Here is a 25,153-nt window from a genome sequence, read left to right as displayed (position 1 = left end):
AGATTTCCAAGGTATTAGAACCCAAATCCAATCTAAAATGAAGAAATATGGCAAGATTCCAAGATAGCAGCTACTAATGTTCTTTAGGCATTCACACAGAGTGAGAATAAAGAAGATATTCTTAGGAGAGGATCAATAGTTATGTGACTATTACCATATAAAATAATATTTATCGAAATGAAGTCCAGAAAATGGAAACAAGACAGTTTTCTTTTCCTTGGTTGCAGTTTTTGTTCTCTTTCCTTTGGTCTTGTTAGTTTGTTTGTCTTTGGGAGGGAAAGGGGGAAATGCCGCAGTATTACTAGATACTATGTTGACAACTATACAAATATTGTTTAGAGACAGGAGGGAAAAACTGGGACAGAGGGAAGAAAAGCAATGCACTCTTATGTAACTGTAGCACTCTGTACGTTACCTTTATAATAACAAATAATAAAATATTTATGATCATAAATTGATATACTGAATTTGAAATTCTTTGTATAACTACAAGATTTAAAAAATCAGTTCCTGGGAGCCAGGAGCGTGGCCTAGTGTTAGAGTGCTCACCTAACATGCATGAAGCCCTGGGTCGATTCCCCAGAACCACAGACACAGAAAAACCTGGATTTAGTGCTGTGGCTCCAATGGCACAGTGCTAGTCTTGAGCAAAAATTGTCCAAGGACAGTGCCCAGGCCCTGGGTTCAAGCCCCAAGTTCCTCTAGGTTAAACTTTGTCATGATTGTGATTTGTGTTGACGGCTCCATTATTTTATTTGGTTATCAATTAGCTTTACAAAGCCATTTTGTGGGCAGAATTAAGTACTACAGAAAGTAACTGCTGCACACTCCAGCATCTCCAGTAGTAAAATAACTTCATCTACCATGGTGGGCTTTCTGCAGTTACAGAGTGATTTTTGTCTACATGTATGTGTCAGTTCCTTGCGGCTCGGTGGTTGCTGTGGTTGCTGTGTTGTTTATTATTACATAACAAAACTGTTCTTTTGTATGGTACTGAGATTTTAGCTCATAGCCTAAACCATGCCTCCAGCCATTTCTTTGCACTGGGGTGTGTGTGTGTGTGTGTGTGTGTGTGTGTGTGTGTGTGTGTGTGTGTGTGTGTTTTCTGTTCCTGAGGCATGAACTCAGGACCATGGCACTATCCCTGAGCTTGTTTGCTCAAAGCTAACACTACCACCTGAACCACAGCTCCACCTCTGAGTTTTAGTGGTTAATTGGAGATAAGAGTCTCAGGGAATTTTCTTCCCAGGCTGGCTTCAAACTACCATCCTCAGAGCTCAATCTTCTAGGTAGCTAGAATTACACGCATGAGCCACTGGTGCTCTGATGCACTAGGTATTGTTGAGGAGATATGATCTCACTTCCTGTCTGGCTGCATGCCTGGGCCATGATTTTTTTTTCATTCCCAACTGTAGCTGGAATGACAGCTAGTCACCAACCTTCCTTGTTTCTTCCATTGCTATGGAATATCATGGACTTGTCTGCCTAGAGTCATCTAAAACTGAGATCCTCCTTATCTCAGTCTCCCATGTGCTAAGATGATCAGCACACACTATTTCACAGTACAATAGCTATTTCTATGAAATGAACTATTTAAGCATTACACATCAGCAAAAACCTGTGCTGGGTGTTGTTCTGTGGCTTGTAATCCTTTAAAATAAGGTCCCATATTTTAATCCTTGTTGTGATAAATGATTTCTAACTTTATAGAGTTTTAGTCTATTTTAAGAGTTTATATAAATGGAATCATATAGAAAATGTTATGTAGTCCACAGCTTCATTTTCACAACATTTTATTTTGAGGGTCATATATTCGTTGGGTAGGTATAGCAGTTCATTCATTTGATTTTGTACATGAAATCACATAATACACATACAAATGTCAAAGGACATTTGCTTTATGTCTAGATTTGGACTATTGCCTTATTTCCAGATCTGGACGATAATTATATATATATATACACAGGAATTTTTGGGGGGGCGTTATTTTTTTTGTTAAATAGATATTAGAGTGGCAGTCATTTGTTAGCATGTATTTAGACTTAGTAGTTACTGCTAGTAATTGCTTAGTAGTTACTGCTAGTTTTACAAAATAATCTACAAATATAAAGGGTGGACTAACTGGCTCTATATACTTTTCATTTCTGCCATATATTTGAATTTTTTTGGAAGTGCCCTTCTCATTTCATACTATGTAAATGAATGTAGTCTTTAGGGGAATATATATATGCATCTATCTATCGATAGATTTATGTATACATACACGTGTATTTTTTCTTTCCTCTCTCATAAATGGTATGTTTTGGTGAATAGAATTTTTTTTGCTCATTGTTTTTAGTGTCTGTTTTTATTTTCAAGACTATAAAGTACTCTCTCCTATGTTTCTGCTTTCTAGATAGAGTTTTCCTTTCCACATTCTTACCCAAAATCCAACCAAATTCATTTTCACAAAGTCATTTTTCTGTTTCTTATAAACCATTCTCATAGTTTTGTCATAAATCAAGGGTTTATACATGCTTATGCCTATTTCTGTGCTATTTTGTTTCATCTGTCTTTCTGTTGTCCTTATACTAATACCATATATACTTAAATAAATATAACAGTTATAATGTAATGTAATTTTCCAAACTCTGTTTTTCATTAAAATAATCTTGACAAGCTAGATGCCAGTAGTCCATACCTGTAATCCTCGCTACTCAGGAGACTGAAATCTGGGTCAAAGTCAGCCCAAGCAGGAAAGTCCATGAGACTTTTATTTTTAATTAATTACCAAGAAGCTGGAAGTGGAATGTGGCTCACGTGGTAGAGCTCTATCCTTGAGCCAAAAAGCTCAGGGACAGTTGCTCAGGCCTTCAGTTTAAGCCCACAAAAAGAATATCTTGATCATTATTGCTCCTGTCTTTTTTAATGCACATTTCAAATAATCTTGTAAATTTCCATGACAAATTACTTGAATTTATTTGGAATTTGATATTGAATCTTCTAATTAAGAACATAGCATATACCTTCATTTACATATTTGTTTCCCACATTGTACTTCTGTGGTTTTCTGTGTATAGCTTTTTATCAATCTGAATGACTCTTAAAATGTTTTTTCCTTCTAATGTAGTTTGATATTTGCACCTGGCACATACTAATAGTGGTTTGGCTTTTTTTGATATTTTTTTTTCCTTTTCTTTTATTGTTAGTGATTTTTCAAGATTATTTGGGAAAATGTTCTTATTGGATAGTTGTATTTGACCATTGTAAATGTTTTTGGTATATGTGCTAAAGTAAACATGAACAGTTTTTTTTATTTTCTTTTTAACAAAAATGGAATAACAGCTGGGTGCTGGTGGCTCATGCCTCTAATCCTAGCTACTCAGGAGGCTGAGATCTGAGGATCATGATTCAAAGCCAGCCTGGGCATGAAAGTTAATGAGACTCTTATCTCCAGTGAACCACCAGAAAACCAGAAGTGGTGCTGTGACTCAAGTGGTAGAGTGCTAGCCTTGAAGCTGAAGAGGTCAGGGACAACACCCAAGCCCAGAGTTCCAGCCCCCTGACCAGCAAAACAAAACAAAGCAAAAATGGAATAACAATGAACAGTTTGTCTATTTCTATGAATATATTAATGTACTCAGATATCCAGCCAAGGATATCCGTTATCACAACTACTTTTGTGAAAGCAATTTTGATATATTATTGGCATTTTCACAAATATTTCCAGCACTTATTTTTACCTTTTAGGAATATATTTGACATAGTAATTTTTTGGTTGGTTGTGGGGCTTGAACTCAGTGCCTGGGTGCTATCTTTAAGCACTTTTACTCAAGACTAGAGCTCTATCACTTGAGCCACACCTCTACTAACGTTTTTTTGTTTGTTTGTTTGTTTTAATGGTTAATTGGAGATAAGAATCTCATGGGGATTTTTTTTGCCCAGGCTGGCTTCAAATCTCCAGTCTCAGATTTTTGCCTCCTGAGTTCAAGGATTACAGGTATGAGCCATGGGTGGCTGGCCTGACATAAGTAAGTTCTTTAAATCGATGTGTCATTAAGACTTAAGATGACCCAGGCTCTGGTGGCTCATACCTGTAATTCTAGTTTCAACTGGCTGTGATCTGTGTGGCCAGTTCTTGCAGGAAAGACAACAAAACTCCTGTCCAATTAACCACCAAAGTGCTGAAAGTGGAGCTGTGGCCCAATTACTAGAGCATGAGCCTTAAGCAAAAGAGCTCAGAGAAATCACCCAGGACCTGAGTTCAAGCTATAAGACTGGCATCAGCATTAAGATGTATCTTAATTCTTTTCCACTTCAATGTTATTTTGGTAGTGCTAGTATTTTAATTCAGGGTTTTGCACTTGCTAGGCAGGCACTTTGTCACATGAGCCATGCCTTCAGTCCATTTTGCTTTTAGTCACTTTTTAGATAGGTTCTTTTGTTTTGATCCAGACTTGCCTGGACATCAATCCTCCTATTTACCATCTCCTGCATAGTTGGGATGACAACTGTGTGCCACTGTGATCAGCCTATTGGCTAAAATGGTATGCCATTAACTATTTCTCTGGGCTGCCCATGAACCATGATATTCCCAATTTCTGTCTCCAAAGTGAATAGGAATGCTGGTGTGAACCATTGCACCCAGGCTTCAGGTGAATTTTTTATATCCTATATTACATCTTGAAATTCTGAACAAAGATCCTGACAAAAACTCATTCTTATTTTCCTCTGGCAATACAGAGATAGCTGAAAATAAGAAGATTTGATTTGTAAAATTACTTATGAAAATAATTGGTTTGGTCAGGCTCCAGTGGCTCACTTTCATAATCCTAGCTTCTCTGGAGAGTGAGATCTGAGGATTTTGGCTCAAAGCCAGCCCAGACAAGAAAATTTGTGAGGCTCTTCTTGCCAATTAACCAGAAAAATAAATCCAGAAGTGAAGCTGTGGCTCAAGTAGTAGAGCACTATCCTTGAGTGAAAAAGCTTAGAGACAGTTTCCAGGCCATGGGTTCACCTATGGACACCACAGGAAAAAAAACAATAATAGGTTTAATTTCAGCATTCTCATACTTGTATAATATGTTCTGTGATCATATCCACATGCATTTATCATCCTGTTTTGTGACTTTCATCTTACCACTGCTCTTTCCCCAATAATCCCTTTCTGTATATAGGATTTGTCTTCATTAGAAGGCAATTTTTTTCTTTCTCTTCTGTGGGTTGTCTCTCCATTCTGTTATTTATTGTGTTGAGGTGCTTTTTTTCTAGTCCTGGGAACTCTGGGCACAGGTGCTCTTCCTGAGGTTTTGTACTCAAAGCTGTCACTCTACTGCTTAAGCCACAGATCCACTTCCAGCTCTTTAGTTCTTAACTTTAAGCAAAAACACTTCTTAGCAGAAAGAACAGCGCTGGAGGAATTTCAATTCCAAACTTTAGACTCTATTACAGAGCTATAATTCTCAAAACAGCTTGGTACTGGCACAGGAACAGGCCTGAAGACCAATGGAATAGAACTGAGGACCCAGATATTAAACCACAGACCTATGGCCACCTAATCTTTGACAAGGGAGCCAAAAAAATAGAATGGAAGAAAGACAGCCTCTTCAACAAGTTGTGCTGGCAGAACTGGTTAAGCACCTGCAGAAAACTAAAGCTGGATCCTTCTTTGTCACCTTGCACTAGAATTAACTCCAAATGGATCAAAGACCTGGAGGTAAAAGCTGACACAGTGAAAACTCTACAGGAAGGAATAGGAGATACACTAGGCCTCCTTGGCACAGGTCGAAACTTTCTTAATAAGGACCAAGAATCACAACAAATCAGAGAAAGGCTGGATAAGTGGGACTGCATTAAACTGCAGAGCTTTTGTATGGCAAAGGACATAGCTAGTAAACTAATCAGGAAGCCTACAGAGTGGGAGATCTTCACCAACCAAACAACGGACAAAGGCCTCATATCTAAAATATATCAACAACTCAAAAAATTGAATCACTCCAAAACTCACCTCCAAAGTAACAACCATCCCATTAAAAAATGGGCCAAAGACTTAAAGAGAGCCTTCTCTGAAGAAGAAAGCAAAATGGCCTATAGACACATGAAGAAATGCTCAACATCTCTGGTCATAAAAGAAATGCAAATCAAAACAACTCTAAGATTCCACCTCACTCCAGCTAGAATGGCCAGGATCAGGAAAACGAATGACAACAGATGCTGGAGGGGATGTGGCCAGGAGGGATCACTACTACACTGTTGGTGGGAGTGCAAACTCGTTCAACCACTATGGAAAGCAGTGTGGCAGTGCCTCAAAAGGCTAAACATAGAAGTCCCCTATGACCCAGCAATTCCACTACTTGGCATTTACCCAACCATCCAGAAACAAGGACATACTAAACCCACTAGCACAACAATGTTCATTGCAGCACTATTCACCATAGCAAAGATATGGAACCAACCTAGATGTCCCTCAGTTGATGAGTGGATCAACAAGTTGTGGTATTTGTACACAATGGAATTCTATGCTGCTGTCAGAAAGAATGGCATCGCCCCATTTGTTAGGAAATGGAAAGACTTAGAAAAAATCATATTAAGTGAAGTAAGCCAGACTCAAAGGAACTTAGGCTCAATGGTTTCCCTCATTCGTCATAATCAGTAGAAACCTTGGGCTCTACTAGCAGAGATTTGCAATAGAGCAAAATCTTGATACATAAGGACATATAATGTGAAGCTAATTGAAAGGACCTCCAGGATAGTGAAACAAAAGCCATATAATGAATGATTGTTGTCCTTAATGTACTATGTTGTCTCTCATCTCCTTTGCTGTCCCTTGGTTATCTCATATTGGTATAGTATCTCACTTTGTTATCTGATATATTGAATTTATTTGTATTTGGATATTTGAAATTTGATAGGGAAGGGGGGAAAACCAAGATGGGTGGGGGGTGTGGGGGGGGGAGGGAAACGGGTACCAAGACATGTGAAAGGGTATCAATGTATGTGAATTAATGCACCTTCTATCTGGCAAATATCATGTAACCCTTTTACTAATTACAATTAAAAAATTTTCTAAGTTTTTTGTTTCTCATTTACTATTTCCTTTGCTGTAGAGAGGTGTTTTAATTTGATGTAATTCCATGTGTCTAATTCTTGTCAAATTTTGTTTATCTCCTGGTTACTTTTTTTTCCAGTCCTGGGGCTTAAACTCAGGGCCTGGGCACTGTCCTTAGAAACTTTTTGCTCAAGACTAGCACTCTGTTACTTGAGCCAAAGCATCACTCCTGGCTTTTTCTATATATATGGTATCAGGGAATCAAACCCAGTGCATTGTGTATGCTAGATAAGCACTCTACCACTAGTCCCATCTCCTGGTTACTTTGAATATTATATGTTCTATTCTCTCTTCCTTATTTGCCTTAGACTTTTGATGATTTACTATTGAAAAGTTTTCATTTCTTTGTCTACTCTTGTAGTGAGAATTATTCTTTTCCATACTCTCACAATAATGTTTATTTTCTATCCCTCTCTGAGCAGCAGTACTCTTTTGCTGTCTTCTGCAATATTTCATTTGTACTTATATTGAATATTTCTTTATTTTCCTTCTTTTCTATTCTTTTTCTTTTTTAATTTTTTTTGCCTGTCACGGGATTGAGCTCAGGGCCTGAGCACTGTCCTTGGACTTTCTCAAGGCTAGAGCTCTACCACTTGAGCCTCAGCACCACTTTCAGCTTTTTTCTATGTATGTGGTACCAAGGAATCGAACCCAGGTCTTCGCATATGGGAGGCAAGCACTCTACCACTAGGTCAAACTCCCAGACCCTCTTTTTCTTTCTTTCTTTTTTTTTGTTTTTTGTTTTGTTTTGTTGATCCTGGGTCTTGATCTAAGAGTCTGGGCCTGAGTTTGCCTTTGAAAGTTTAACCATAAACTTCCCCATGTCATGGAGCAGTTTCTTTTCTGATTATACCTGTTTGAGGTCCATTTTGTAACTTGGTATCCATATCTTTTCTAATATGTGAGAACATTTCTGCTACTATTTCACTGAATAGATTTTCTAATTCCATATCTTAATATCTTTCTTCAAACCTATTGTATAAAAGTTTGATATCTTAGTCATGTCCATATAATTTTTTATTTTGGGGCCAGAACATGGGCTTGAACTCAAGGCCTGGGTAATTAGTGCTTTTGCTCAAGGCTGGCACTTTACCACTTGAGCCACAGCTCCATTTCTGGCTTTTTACTGGGTAATTTGTGATAAAATCTGTATGGACTTTTCTATCCCAGCTGGATTAATCTCAGTCCTCTGTTTTCAGCCTCCTGATTATCTAGGATTACGGGCATGAGCCACTGGCACTTGGCTTTTGTTAATTTTAATATGCTGTAATAATGACAGTATGTCAACAGACGACTCTTAGCAAACTTGGACTTTGCACTAACCACTGATAAAATATTGAAAGAAATGACAGACATAACCAAAGTAAGCAGGCTTAGGATATCTGGAATGACAAACACCAGTTAAAGATGTAAGTTAAAGTTGAATGTAATTAAAATATTATGTCCACAAAGCTTGTATTACAACACTTTTCATGACTAGTTCTGGGAAATGCTACAAAAATATTTCTGGCTGTGCCCTTGAACCCTGGGTTAGGGCACTGTCCCTTACTACTTTTACTCAAGGGTGGGTCTCTATTACTTGAGCCACAGTTCAACTTCTCTGACTTTTTGCTGACTAATTGGAAATAAGAACCACGTACATTTTCTTTTCTGGATGGTTTTAAAAAAAATTTTGTCATTCCTGGGCCTTGAACTCAGGGTCTGAGCACTCTCCTTGGGCTTTCTCAAGACTAGAGCTCTACCACTTCAGCCACACACCACTTCCAATTTTTACCATGTATGTGGTACCAAGGACCCAAACCTGGGTTTCCATGCATGCTAAGGAAGCACTCTACAACTAGGCCAAACTCCCGACCCTCAGCTGGCTTTTTTAACCCTATTCATGAAGCTGAGGATTGTAGTTCAAAGCCAACCTGGACAGGAAAGTCTATGAGACTCTTATCTTGAAGTAACTGCCTAAAAGCTGGAAGTCAAGCTGTGCATCAAGTGATACAGCACTATCCATGAACAAAAAAGCTCAGGGATACTGCCCATGCCCTGAGTTCATGACCTATGAATGGCCCCAAAAAATGATTTCCAAAAGCAAGGATTATTGAAACTGAACATTAAAAAAAAGACTGTAGGGCTGGGAGTTTGGCCTAGTGGTAGAGTGCTTGCCTAGCATGCACGAAGAACCGGGTTTGATTCCTCAGTACCACATACATAGACAAAAAGAAAAAAAATCTTTCATGTAAAAGACTTATTAGATGATATCTAATCCCACTGTGAGCTTTCAGTTTATCTTCCTATTTCTAGTGGAGATTTCATAATAATTCCTTATCTAACACTGGCAGCTCTAGTAGCAGAACTTATCATAATCTGATGAAGTTTCACCTCAAAGTGAGAAACCTACATACGCTAAAGTTCAATAAAAGGGAGATGGCTCAAGGAGTAGGGCAGTAGCCTTGAGCTGAAGAGTTCAGGGACAGTGACTAGGCCCAGAGTTCAAGTCACATGACTGACAAAAAAAAGTTCAATAAAAAAGAAAGGAGTTGAATACTAAAAAATAAGTTTTAAGCCAGCCTCATAAAGCTTTTAAATCAATAAGAAATTAACAAAACTATTAAATAATTTCATAATAGGTTAAACTCCTGTATACTTTTCTGGCTTGATCAATTTAGTTAGAACTCTAACACCCAAGGTCTTTTATTACAGAAGAATTACTCTACTTTAGTGATTATATTTTGAATATTTTCTTAATTCTTTAGTTTTTTGTTTCATTATATAATACTTATAACTGTAAGTTGTAAGAACAAATAATAGTTTTTGAGAAGTAGAAGGAGCATAAATGGTTTCACCAGCTATTATTTTAATTTAAAATTTTCTTCCATTTCTATGTACTTGACATAGTCTAGATGAAATCTATAGCCTGTCAGTAACTGATAAAATGATACGTCATCAATGTACTAAAGTTATGAATATGTAGAGTGTGAAGACTACTTTTTGACTGTTATATAATAACAATGAATTTGAAAATGGGCAAATTATGACTGCTTTATGAGTTCATAATTTAGTAGTATTCCTTATAAAAATTAAATTCATATATTAATTTCATCCATGAAGCATACATCTTTAATTTTGCAAATTGATGCAATCCTACAATGTCAAAATCAACCTACTGTTACATCTGCAAAACCAAGATTATGGTCAGTCTGTTGGAAAAATATGCCAAGTATTTTAGCATTATTCTCACTGAAGCATATTGGAAATTAAAATCTATGTTATAGTATTACTATGAAACTATCACAACATAAGTCTTTGAAATTAAACAATAAGAATCTTATCCATGTTGAAATGCCGCAACTAGGTACATCCAAATGACTCATTACTATTATATCAAGCATTAGTTTCAACTACAAATAAAAACATACAAACACTCTCTTACTCTCCTTTCCAAAATACTGAAAAATTAAAATAAGAGAACCACTGGGAAAATAAATGAATAAAAATTTATTCATTCATTTTACTAACCCCTACAATCATAGTACTGTCTATAATTAGCCTCATTATTAAATTTCTCAGCAAACTTTTCCTTCTCATAACTTACTAGTAATTGATAATCTCTTTAATAATGAATAATCTAACTCATATTTATATAAGTAATATATAGCCTCAAAGTTGCACATTCTCATATAGTTTATTTTATTGATTTTACAAATCAATTGGATTACTAATACCAAATACATCAACCACTATCAATATACATTCACAACTATCAATGAATGTGAACATAAATATTCTTAACTATAAACTAATACTGTAATTACAGTATTTTGACATAATACTAAAACACTCTTAGCTCACTTCCTATTCTAAGACACCTCCTATCCTCTTGATTCCTATACTAATCCTTATTGAAAGTATTAGCCTTTTTTATCAACTTATAACCTTAGATGTCCTATTAACAACCAATATTATAGCATGCCAGTGGCTTCTTCATTTAAACAGAGGGGCAACCCAGTTTTAACAGTAATTAATTCTGTAAGTTCTATAGTCATATCCATTATGTTAGTTTTACTGTCCTTGAATTTATCATACTATAATACCATCCCATGAATTTATATTGTTAGTTAGCCTCTATCTCCATGACAAGACTTAATAATTTCCCAATTCAATGTATATCATACGGTTAATCCAAGTTCCTGACTTTATTGGATATATATTGGCTCTACAATTGATATTTGGCCTTGCAAGATGATTCTATTTTAACACTATATAGTCTTTTTCTTTAATTTATATTATTGTTGTTTTAGAGGTCCCATGTAGCAGGTAACCTTTAAATACGCCCGGTAAATATTTTTCCTTTCACATAGTGTCATCTATTCCTTCATTCTCTCCCACTTCCTCCCATCTCCACCCACTAATTGCACAGCTCACTTTCTTTCTTCAATGTCCAGTGCAGCCAGTGCACACCACTGCTTCATGTTCACCCTTTTGCCTCTGTTTCTGTGCCTTTCCTTCACCTTCCCATAGATGTGCACATGAATACAGTCATCAGAAAAGGAAGAAACAAAACAAATTAAGAAAAATGTCCTTTGTTCCTATATCTCTAGAGTCCATTTCAGTGCATATACTATTTCATATACAAATACACTTTAATTTCTTTTTACCAGTCCTAGGGCTTGAACTCAGGGACTGGGCACTGTCCTTGGGCTTTCTCAAGGCTAGTGCTCTGCCACTTGAGCCACAGCACCACTTCCAGCTTTTTCTGAGTATGTGGTACCGAGGAATCAAGCTCAGGGCTTCATACATGCTAAGGAAGCACTCTACCACTGGGCTGTGTTCCTGGCCTTTAACACTATATTTTTATCACAACTTTTATTAACCAATCATTAACAATATATCAATGACAATAGTATGTTGTACAAGAAGCCATATCTCAAGGTCACTATTTCAAGGTCACCAAAAGACTGTGATAATAACTAGTTGTTTAATGTTTCTAAAATCTCCTTTTTTAGACCAATTTGTCTTTTCTATTCAGATGTAACCCCTACATTCAAATTAGGAGGTTTTGCCTTCTACAAATATTCTGCCAATCAACCCATTATGTGCGGGTACTGGTGGCTTATACTTGTAACCCTATCTACTCAGGAGACTGAGATCTGAACAGTGAGGTTCAAAGCCAGCCTGGGTAAGAAAGTTTATAAGACTCTTATAGCCAATTAACCACCAGAAAACCAGAAATTGAGCTGTGGCTCAAAGTGTTAGAGCTCTAGCACTGAACAGAAAAGGAAGGAGGAAGGAAGGAAGGAAGGAAGGAAGGAAGGAAGGAAGGAAGGAAGGAAGGAAGGGAGGGAGGGAGGGAGGGAGGGAGGGAGGGAGGGAGGGAGGGAGGGAGGGAGGAAGAAAGGAAAGAAAGAAGGAAAGAAAGAAAGAAAGAGGAATACCACTATTTCATCCTTCAGTGCTGATTATCTTCTAGAGTCTCAATTACCTGAACCCATCACACATAGAATCCATCACATAGAGGGTTGTCACAAAGCTATTCCACAAAACTTTTTGATTTCATTACTCTTTAAGTCACAGAAAATTTAGAAACATTATTTACTGTTTCCAAGAGAATCTATAGACCTACATTTCACATAGCAAATGTATTTCATTGATGGTTTATTAAATCCATTTTCTTAATAATCTTCTTTTTATTCCACCATTTTGGTTTTTCTTTATTGTTTTGGTTTTGCAACTACTGCTTGATTTTAATATTTCAGCTTTTAGAGTTTGTTCTGGGAAGTCTGTTAGGATCCATACATATATATATATATATTAGATATATGATTCTTAAATATATTTATCTTCACATATAAGCTAGCATTTTTCTTTTAAAGCTTTCTTCCTTTAACAATTTAACAATTTTTTCCCTGGTTATGTCTTCTTGGAGTTGAAATGTCTTCTGCGCATTCATGCATGTATTATTGCGAAGACTTGAGGAATTTTCTCCTATAATTTCACTGAGTATATATTTCCTATGCCTTTAGTTTTTATTTCTGTTCCTTCTTTAATCCTATGAATCACTGTTTGCTTATCAGGTCCCAGAGCTTCTGTGCATTGTGATTATAATTATTCATCTTTTTCTTTGTTGACTTTTTTCTTTGTTGTATTGAATGTAACATTTGTTCAGTCATATCCCTTACCTCTTATATTCTTGCTTCTGCATGATCTTGTTTGCTAATAATACATGGGTTTTTGTTTGTTTGATGTATAGAGCTTTCAATATCTAATGCTTCTGCCTGTTTTCCCCCACAATTTCCATTTCTTTGCTGAATTTCTTGTCTAGATCTTGAATTGATTTCCTAATTTCATCTATCTGATTATTTAAATTCTCTTTAGAGTCACTGAATATTTGTTTTTATTTTTGTAAGTTGTGGGACTTGAACTTTGGTCCTTGCATTGTCCCTGAGCTCTTCAGCTCAAGGCTACTTCCCTACCACTTGAGCCACAGTGCCACTTTCAGTTTTCTGGTGATTAATTGGAGATAAGGGTCTTGCAAACTTTTTAGTGCCCGAGCTGGCTTGGAACCATGATCCTTAGATCTCAGCCTCCAGATACCGAGGTAGGTTTACGGGTGTGAGACACCTCGTCCAGCTAAATTTGCCTTGCCAGTTGGGCTTGAGCTCAGGGCCTGAGCACTGCCCTTTGTTTTTTTTTCCTTAAGACTAGAACCTTTCCACTTGAGCCACTGCACCACTTCTGGCTTTTTCTGTGTATGTGGTACCAAGGAATGGAACCCTGGTCTTTATGCATACTAGGCAAGCACTCTAACACTACACCAAACTCCCTGCCCTGTCACTGAATATTTTTAAAATACTTTTTAATTCTTTATCTAATATTTCAGCCACTTCATCCTGTCTTTGGATTCGGTTATTAAGTTGTAAGCTTTGGGAGGCCTAATATTACCTTGCTTAGTCGTATCAGATGTATTTCTGTGTTGAAAATTTTATATCTATTGGAAGGAGATTTTAATAACAAGGTACATATTGAATAACAAAATAAGGTAAACATTTAGATGAATTAAAAGTCAAGTGGAAGCTACTCATACTTTTCCTAAGCTCCTTAGCTACTAGGGAGGCTGGAATCCGAGGACTGATTTTCAAAGCCAGCTAATCAGGAAAATCTGAAAGACTCTTATTTTTAGTTACTCCTCAAAAGCTGAAAGTGGAGCTGTGGCTAAAGTATTAGAGTGCTGGTCTTGAGCACAAAAGCTCAGAGACAGAGCCCAGGCCCTGAGTTCATTCTCCTGAGCCAGCATATAAACACAAAAAGATGTAACTGGAGAGCCTGATTTCTTCTCAGTATAATGGTAGAGGAATAGAGAATAGAAATAGAGAATTTGGGTTCTTGGGTGATAAACAGGGAGTTTCATAATGGTTAGAATGATGAAGATTAACTATTATGTAGAAAAAACGGGGTGAGGAAAGGAAGGACAAGAGAAGGAATGGAGAGTGGTATAAAAAGTTTAGAAAATAGCAATGTGAAACATTACTGAAATACTGGAAATACAAAATATTTGGAGATGTATGTAGAAAAGAAACTATCAAACTAGCTAACAGAAACAAAATTGATGGTTGGAAATGTGGCTTAGTGGTAGAGTGTTTGTCTACCATGCATGAAGCCCTGGGTTCAATTCTTCAGTACCACATAAACAGAAAAGCCAGAAGTAGTGTGGCTCAAGTGGAAGAGCGCTAGCCTTGAGCAAAATAAGCTTAGGGACAGTGCCCAGGCCCTGAGTTCAAACCCCAGGACAGGCAATCAATCAATCAATATGTTCAAATAACTAAATAAAACCATGTTACAAAAAGAAATAAAATTGATCAGCAAACACAGGACAAACACAAGCAGAAGAAATCAAAGCAAATGAGTTTTATAATTCTTGCTGATACAAGGTTTGAGTATAGGCTAGGCTATGTTCAAGTATCTAGCATTCTTTTCAAATCTTGGGATCTATGAAAACCATCTATCAGTGTTGTTTCATCAGAGTTTTCTCTCTTTGTTTTTGAGGAAAATATCAGCTTCTTCCCAAATTTCTGGAAGAAACATATAAATCTTTAGGACTTAGGATTGTCATGGTACATTTTGGATGCCATGTTCTGTGGCTGCTTAAGATTATGACCCAAAAGGAGCTTCTGGAGTGAGGTTGAATAGGTCCTGTGGGGTGGTAGTGATTTCCATTGACTAGACTTTTCTGTCTGGATTCTGATGAAGGTGGGGAATATCCAAGAATGTGAAATGTCAGTTGAGGGTAGGAATAGGCTATCTGCATACAGCTCTACCCCTGATAAGGGAGCACTCTTCTGGTATTCCACAGATGCCTTTGCCCCCTCAGGGAATCCAGTGACTTCTCTGACTTGTCTTTGGCTGCAAAGTCAGCTGTCCTGAGGTTTCATCTGTCTTGTGGCCAAGAGACAAATACGTGTACATGTGTCTACAGTGCTTGCTGAACTTAGTCTCTCATGGACTAAAGAACTCAGTTCTACACATTGAGTTGAGCTGAGCAACACCCTCAGGGATAATATAAATTGTATAAAATTTTGAGCACTCTTTATGTCCTGTATACCTTTTGTATGGGTAGTAGTGATTTCAGCTATGGGGGTTCACTCACCCACCAACCCCTGGCCAGATGTGTGAATTTTCACTTTGCCTCTTTCACTGGAAGTCTCTCCTGGGCTAATGAATAAATGCAGGTCTTCCTGTTGGACTGGGCTGGGTGGCATCCACAGGTAACTCTCTGCCATGCTGGTGTTGCTCCTGGCAGAGAAACATATTTGAGAGCCTGTTTTTGTCCCATTGCCTTCTGGTCTTGCTGACATCTGTGCAGAATGGTTCATGCTGATGGCTCTTGTCCAAAGTAAGAGAGAGCAGGAGAGGGAGAGGGAGAAACAGAGACAGAGACAAACAGACAGACGGGCAGAGATGTAATGGTTAAAGGAAAAAAAAACATGTTTCTGTGGGATACTTTCAGGCTTCATCTAAGCAAGGTTTGAGATTTAAAGATCAGTAATTTTTATTTCCTCTAGTCACTGTTTGACTAGATTTTGCTAGTACCCTCCCATTAGTTGTTTACTTGCCTGCTTCCCTTTCCTTGAAATCAAATACATGTGTTTTATTTCTCATTGGTGGAGACATAGGGAAGTAGTAGCTATCAGTAATCTACAATTCTTCCAATTCATTGTGAACTACTATTGGCTAGGCTGGCCTTGAATTACAATTCTCTGATCTTTACTTCCCAAGTGCCTACTATTACAGGTTAGAAGCACCATACCCAGCTCATTTACTTACTTTTCTTACAACACGTTCATGAGTTGCCCAGCAAATAATGGCCAGGGAAAATCAGCATTATTGGAAAATACGTATAACTGGTCAAACTGTGAATTTCAGCCATACCATCTCTCTCTTAAACATAACCATGTAAAATGACTTAATGTATCCAGGAACATATCCATTTGTTCCAGAAATGCCTAGCTTCTGCCATCTCAGAGATTAAAACAATACGTTTTAATGATAATCTAAATATATTTTCATTGGCTTGCATTTCTGTGCTTCAGAGCCACAACCAAAATGGTAGGAAAAATCCTAATAGAAAAGTTTATTTTCTCTGAGGGAGTCCCTTCTGAAATCCACAGTGACCAGGTAACATATTTGGTCAATTTGTAATGCATGACTAATTTTCCAACATGTCCGTTATGCTTATCCTCAGTCCTCTTGCTTTCTAGGATGCACGTCTGGAACAATAAAGATCCAACTGACACATTTTTGCCTTTCTAGGCAAAAGTCTTTTCTAATAGTTTTACGCAATCTTTATTCTGTTCCATTGAGAAAACACCAATGCTCTGCCTCTAAAACAGTAACAGGGAGACTCATGTGTCTAGATAAAGGAACATATATGCCAGTTCTTTATAAGGAAAGTATTATTCACCATTTTCAAAATCTTATTCAACTCCTTGAAAAAATTAGTGTTAAATAAGTATTCCTTTAACAGTGAGATCCTCGGAGAAGAGGATGCTAAAGATTATGGCCTTTGACTTGAAAATTTTGTTTATTGAAAATGAAATGATGTTGACTCTCCCTAACCTTATTTGCAGGAACTTTTCTTTATTTATTTGCCAATTCTGGGCTTGAGCTTAGGGCCTGAGCACTGTCCTTGGACTTTCTCAAGGCTAGATCTCTACCACTTGAGCCTCAGCACCACTTACGGCTTTTTCCATGTATGTGGTACCAAAGAATCAAACCTAGGTCTTTGTGCATGCTAGGCAAACACTCTACCACTAGGCCAAACTCCAAGCCTGCAGGAACTCTTTATTACATGATCTAAATCTTGTGAGGCAAAAATTGAAGGCTTGAATTTACACTTCTCATTTTTTTCATATATTTTTATTGTAATTAATAGAAGGGTTACATTATATTTGCCAGATAGAAGATGCATTACTTCACATGCATTGATACCCTTTCTCATGTCTTGGTCCCCATTTCCCTCCCCCACCCCCACCCCTCATCTTGTTTTCCCCCCTTCCCTATCCAATTTCAAATAGCCAAATACAAATATATCCAATATATCAGATACCAAAATGAGATATTATAACAATATGAGATAACCAGGGGACAGAAAAAGAGATGAGCGATAACATAGTATATTAAGGACAACAATCACTCATTATATGGCTTTTGTTTCTATATCCTAGAGGTCTTTTCATTTAGCGTCATACTTTATGGCCTTATGTATCTAGGTTTTGCAATACACTTCTCATTTTTTTAAAAAGTACCTCTTCTGGAGTGAACCTCCATACTCCCTAGAAACTTGCAACTAAAATTGACTTGAAACTCTGTTCTACATGTTCAGGACAAAATCATATGCGGTCAGCTAATCTCCAAGGCACCAGAACAAGTGAAATTATACTGGTGAGAATTGTTTTAATTCTAGATTAGTGAATACTTCTCTTGGGTCTTTTGAAAATTTGGATGCTTTTAAACTGTTTTCCTTTTCTTTTTCTTTTTTTTTTGGTTCAGTCATGGGGCTTGAACTCTGGGACTGGACTCTGTCCCTGAGCTCTTAAGCTCAAGGCTACCACTCTACCACCTGCGCCACAGCACCACCTTTGCTTTTCTGGTGGTTCATTGGAGATAACAGTCTCCCTGTCTTCCATGCCTGGGCTGGCTTTGAACCATGATCTCAGCCTCCTGAGCAGCTAAGATTATAGACATGAGCCACCAGTGTCCAGCCTGTTTTCATTTTCCATAAACCTCTTTTCTTCATTCCCTTAACTCATGACAAAAATATATTTTTCAGGGCTGGAAGTGTAACCTAGTGGTAGAGTGATTGCCTAGCATGCAGGAAGCCCTGGGTTCGATTCCTTGGTACCACATACACTGGAAAAGCTGGAAGTGGCGCTGTGGCTCAAGTGGCAGAGCATTAGTCTTGAGGAAAAAATTTCCAACGACAGTGACCAGGTCCTGATCAAGCCCCAGGACTGGCAGGAAAAATGTATTTTTAATCTTTTTATGCTTTCCCTTGCATTTTAAATCTTCTGTATGACACTGAGATTCGAACTCAGTATTAGACACATGCTCATGCACATTTTCTGGCACTCTACCACCTAAATCATGCCTCTTACCCCACAATTTTTAAAATCTTAAAGTCCCAGATATGGTTTCATCAACCAATTCTTAGGAGAAATAGCCATGTTTATTCATATATCACAATCATTTCAATTTGCAGGAAACCTAAAAAACTACTGGATATGCTACTATTCCTCCTTGTGATTCTTTGAAGATGGGAGACAATAATTCACTTTTTATGTGAATTATTTACTAATTTTTCCTTATTCTATCCCTTGTATATAATCTGTAAAGAAATATTTCTAAATATTGCTTCTTGAATTCTTCTAATACTCCAGTTTTACAACATAGCATGCCTCTGGATTAACCTCCTCCATCTCAGTAGTTGCTGTTCTATGTTCACAATAAAGATATAAGGTCTTAGCTGGGCAATTGTGGCTCACTCAGGAGGCTGAGGTCTGAGGATCAAGGTTCATAGCCAGCCTCAGCAGGAATTTATGAGAAACTCTTATCTCCAATAAACTACTCAGAAAAAGGCAGAAGTGGCACTGTGTTGCAAGTAGTAGAGTGTGAGCATTAAATACAAAAGAGGCTCAGTAATGGGTGTGTTGGCTCATGCCTGTAATCCTAGCTACTCAAGAGGCTGAGATCTGAGGATCAAGGCTTTAAGCCAGCAGGGGCATGAATGGACCTAAGATTCTTATCTCCAATTAACCTCTAGAAAATGGGAAGTGGGGCTTTTCTCAAGGGTAGGGCAATAGCCTTGAGCTGAAGAACTCAGGGCCAGCGCCCAGGCCCAGAGTGCAAGCCCCATGACCCACAAAAAAAAAGAGAAAGAAAAAAGAAAAGAAAAAAAAAGAGGCTCAGTGACAGTCCCAGACCCTGAGTTCAAACAAGATGATTGGTAAATAATAATAATAATAATAATAATAATAATAATAATAATAATAATAAAAGGGTATGGGAGTTTGGCCTAGTGCTAGAATGCTTGCCCTGCATGCAGGAAGACCCAGGTTCGATTCCTTGGTACCACATACATAGAAAAAAGTCAGAAGTGGTGCTGTGGCTCAAGTGGCAACCTTGGGAAAGCCCAAGGACAGTGCCCAGACCCTGAGTTCAAGCCCCAGGACTGGCAATAAAATAAAAATACAAGATAATAATAGAGATATAAGTTCTTAGGTGTCTCATGCCTATAGTCTTAGCTACTCAGGAGGCTGAGATCTGAGGATCGTGGCTCAAAGCTACCCAGGTAGTAAAATTTGTGAGACTCATATCCAATTAAACACCAAAAGTGTTGCTATGGCTCAAGAGCACAAAAGCTCAGGGACAGTTCCCAGGCCCTAAGTTTAAGCCCCAGGACCAGCACACACACACACATACACACACACACACACACACACACACACACACACACACACACACGCACACGGTATGTTCTTGTGGACTGAAGAGAATTTCACAGAGCAGGGAGTGTGGCCTAGTGGTGGATGTTTGCCTAGAATGCATGAAGCCCTGGTTTCTATTCCTTGATACCACATACACAGAAAAATCCACAAGTGGTTCTGTGGATCAAATGGTAGAGTGATAGCCTTGAAAAAGGTCAAGGACAATACCCAGGTCCTGAGTTCGAGCCCCAGGATTAGCAAAAAAAGAAAAAAAGAAAAAACACTAGATATAATAAGTAATGTGATGATGTTCAATATCTTTTCATGTGGATTCAATCTCATCCCTGGGCTGTTAAATGCATGAACTTGTGGAAAAAATATTTGTTTCTTGGTTTGCTTAGTTAATTTTCGATGCTGATACAGAGACTTAAACTTTGGACATGGTTTCTGTCCCCCATCTTTTTCAGTCAGGGCTGATATTCTACCATTTGAATCACAACTCCACTTCCAGTTTCTTAATGGTTAATTTGAGGAAAATGTTTCATGGATTTTTTTTCTGCTTTGGTTGACTTGTCATTCTGATCCTCAGATCTTTGCCTCCTGAGAAGCTAGGATTACAGGAGTATGCCACCACTGTCTACCTCAACAATGTCTTTAAAAAAAACTTTATGCAAATATGATGTACAGAGGGGTTGCTGTTACATAAGTAAGGTAATGAGTACATTTCTTTTTGAACTGTTACCCCCTCCCTCATTTTTTTCAAACTTACCCCTCAGACTCCCTCCTCGCCACATTGTTAAATTCATTTCTAACAAAGTGCCTAGTGAGTATCACTATTGCATTCATTCTCCCTTGCCTTTTACAATACCTAGCTAAGCCTATCACAATTTTCCAGTACCTTGTCCATTCAATATGATAGTCTCATAAGAACCTTATCAATAATAGAAGACAGTCCTGATGAAAGCGATTCTAAATGTGAGTATAGACATTGTTGAATGTGATTTCCCTAGAGGAGTTAACCCTAAAAATTAGGTATACACCTGAAAAGTACAGGGATCATGGTTCAAAATTGGCTTTGTCTATAATCAAAATATTAGAATCATTTTCAAAATCATAAATAGACTTGCTAGATTTCCTGTCAGGACAATCAGGGCCCAATTAAGTTCTCTTGACTCTTGAAATTGTGTAGCTCTTGATAGCTGCATAACTTTAATATTCTATACTAGCCTTCCACAGTGGTAGGTTGTAATAGAGTCAATACATCTCACTATAACTGAGTAAATAATTGTCAGTCAGTCAAGCAAAAAACTAATTTGAGTTTGCTAGATCTCTAAAGGTCACTCCATTTTTTAAGCTCACCAACCTGATTCATATTCAAGTTTTTAGATGTCTCAGCTGGTTACCCTCATGAGTGTGTACTTCGCAGATATGGAGTCCAGGATTTATCAAGGGTAGTTATATCTTAATTTGTTTTATTTTTTGGCTTAATACAAGTTGTTTATTTTTGTCTCTTTCCATATGTGAGAAAAATAGGGAAAACTAAGCTATGATAACCCACTGATCATATCTTTCATAAATGTACTGCAGTAGCATAACTGAAGTCCTGTGCATTAATTAGATCCCATATTATGATATGTGATTCAGCCCCTGTCTCATAACTATGACCTCATAACTATGAAGAAGGAGAAGAAGAAGGAGGAGGAGGAAGAGGAGGAGGAGGTGGAAGAGGACGAGGAGGAGGAGAAGAGAAAGAGGCAATCATTGTTTTTTTATATATATTTTTATTGTAATTAATAAAAGGGTTACATGATGTTTGTCAGATGGAAGGTGCATTAATTCACATACATTGATACCCTTTCACATGTCTTGGTACCCATTCCCATCCCCCCCAACCACCACTAACCCCCCGTTTGCTTTTCCCCCTTTCCCTATCAAATTTCAAATAACCAAATACAAATAAATTCAATATATCAGATAACAACGTGAGATACTGTAACAATATGAGATAGACAAGGGACAGCAGAGGAGATGAGAGATAACATAGTACATTAAGGACAACAATCATTCGTTATATGGCTTTTGTTTCAATATCCTGGATGTCCTTTCAATTAACTTCATACTATATGGCCTTACGTATCAAGGTTTTGCTCTATTGCAGATCTCTGCTAGTAGAGCCCAAGGTTTCTACTGATTATGACGAATGAGGGAAACCATTGAGCCTAAGTTCCTTTGAGTCTGGCTTACTTCACTTAATATGATTTTTTCTAAGTCTTTCCATTTCCTAACAAATGGGGCGATGTCATTCTTTCTGACAGCAGCATAGAATTCCATTGTGTACAAATACCACAACTTGTTGATCCACTCATCAACTGAGGGACATCTAGGTTGGTTCCATATCTTTGCTATGGTGAATAATGTTGCAATGAACATTGTTGTGCTAGTGGGTTTAGTATGCCCTAGAATCTGGATGGTTGGGTAAATGCCAAGTAGTGGAATTGCTGGGTCATAGAGAAGTTCTATGTTTAGCTTTTTGAGGCACTGCCAAACTGCTTTCCATAGTGGTTGGACAAGTTTGCTCTCCCACCAACAGTATAGTAGTGATCCCTCCTGGCCACATCCCCTCCAGCATCTGTTATTATTCGTTTTCCTGATCCTCGCCATTCTAACTGGAGTGAGGTGGAATCTTAGAGTTGTTTTGATTTGCATTTCTTTTATGACCAGAGATGTTGAGCATTTTTCATGTGTCTACAGGCCATTTTTGTTTCTTCTTCAGAGAAGACTCTCTTAAGTCTTTGGCCCATTTTTTAGTGGGATGGTTGTTACTTTGGAGATTAGTTTTGGAGTGATTCAATTTTTTGAGTTGTTGATATATTTTAGATATGAGGCCTTTGTCCATTGTTTGGTTGGTGAAGATCTTCTCCCACTCTGTAGGCTTCCTAATTAATTTACTAGCTATGTCCTTTGCCATACAAAAGCTCTGCAGTTTAATGCAGTCCCACTTATCCAGCCTTTCTCTGATTTGTTGTGATTCTTGGTCCTTATTAAGAAAGTTTCGACCTGTGCCAAGGAGGCCTAGTGTATCTCCTATTCCTTCCTGTAAAGTTTTCAATGTGTCAGCTTTTACCTCCAGGTCTTTGATCCATTTGGAGTTAATTCTAGTGCAGGGTGACAAAGAAGGATCCAACTTTAGTTTTCTGTAGGTGCTTAACCAGTTCTGCCAGCACAACTTGTTGAAGAGGCTGTCTTTCTTCCATTCTATTTTTTTGGCTCCCTTGTCAAAGATTAGGTGGCCATAGGTCTGTGGTTTAATATCTGGCAGTTCTATTCCATTGGTCTTCAGGCCTGTTCTTGTGCCATTACCAGCTGTTTTGATAATTATAGCCTTGTAATAGAGTCTAAAGTTTGGAATTGAAATTCCTCCAGCGCTGTTCTTTCTGCTAAGAAGTGTTTTTGCTATACAGGGTCTTTTATTATTCCATATGAAATTTTGGATTGCCTCTTCTATTTCTTTAAAGAATGACATTGGGTTATTGATGGGTTTTGCATTGAATTTGTAGATAGCCCTTGGCAAGATTGTCATTTTCACAATGTTGATTCTTCCAATCCAGGAGCATGGGAGGTTTTTCCATTTCCTTAGTTCTGCTTTAATTTCCTTTTTTAGGGTTTTAAAGTTTTCATCAAAAAGTTCCTTTACATTCTTAGTTAAGGTAATTCCTAGATACTTTATTTTCTTTGAGGCTATTGTGAAAGGAGTTTCTTTCCTGATTATTGCTTTGTTCCTCTCACTGTTGGCGTAAAGGAAGGCAGCTGATTTTTGAGGGTTGATTTTATAGCCTGCTACTCTTCCAAAGTTTTGAATCAGCTCAAGGAGCTTGGGAGTAGAGTCTATAGGATTCTTTAAATACAGAATCATGTCATCTGCAAAGAGGGATAGTTTTACTTCCTCTTTCCCTACTTGGATCCCCTTTATGCTTGCTTCTTGCCTTATTGCACTGGCTAGGAATTCTAGTACTATGTTAAAGAGTAGTGGAGAGAGTGGGCATCCTTGTCTCGTTCTTGATTTTAGAGGGAATGGCTTTAGATTTTCACCATTAAGTATAATACTAGCAGTGGGTTTCTCACACACAGCCTTTATTATATTGAGGAATGTTCCATGGATTCCTAGTTTCTCCAGAGCTTTTAACATGAAGGGGTGTTGGATCTTGTCAAATGCCTTTTCCGCATCTATTGAGACAATCATGTGATTTTTGTCCTTGCTCCTGTTAATGTGTTGAATTATATTAATTGATTTGCGTATGTTGAACCAGCTTTGCCTCCCTGTGATGAATCCAGTTTGATCATAGTGTATAATTTTTTTGATGAGTTGTTGTAGACGGTTGGCCAGTATTTTGTTGAGAAGTTTTGCATCGATGTTCATCAAAGAAATAGGTCTATAGTTTTCTTTCTTTGATGAATCTCTATCTGGTTTGGGGATGAGGGTTATACTGGCTTCATAGAATGAGTTTGGTGAAGAACCTCATTTTCAATTTTGTTGAAGAGCTTGAGGAGTATTGGTGTGAGCTCTGCTTTGAAGACCTTATAGAATTCAGCTGTGAATCCATCTGGCCCTGGGCTTTTCTTAGGTGGAAGTTCTCTAATTGCCATTTCTATTTCAGAGCTTGAACTAGGCCTGTTGCGTTGGGTTAGTTCTTCTTGGTTCAGGGTGGGTATGTTAATATTGGCTAGGAATTCATCCATTTCTTCTAGATTCTCAAATTTGTTGGCGTAAAGTTTTGAGAAGTATTCCCTCATGATATTCTGGATCTTGGTAATTTCTGTTGTGATATTACCATTTTCGTTTGCGATTTTGTTTATTTCGATATGCTCTCTTCTTTTTTTGGTAAGATTTGCTAAGGGTTTGTCAATTTGGTTAATTCTTTCAAAGAACCAACTCCTTGTTTTGTTGATTCTTTCTATAGTTTTTTTGGATTCCAAATCATTTAATTCTGCTTTGATTTTAATAATTTGCTTTCTTCTACTGGGATTAGGGTTGGTTTGTTGCTCTTTTTCCAGGAGCTTAAGGTGAGACATTAACTTGTTGGTTTGCAATTTTTCC

This window comes from Megascapheus bottae, chromosome X, assembly GCF_031878675.1.
Source record: "Megascapheus bottae isolate mThoBot1 chromosome X, mThoBot2.hap1, whole genome shotgun sequence".
Taxonomy (NCBI): Eukaryota; Metazoa; Chordata; class Mammalia; order Rodentia; family Geomyidae; genus Megascapheus; species Megascapheus bottae.
The sequence above is the reverse complement of the archived record's forward strand: the minus strand, read 5'-3'. Positions refer to the sequence as shown.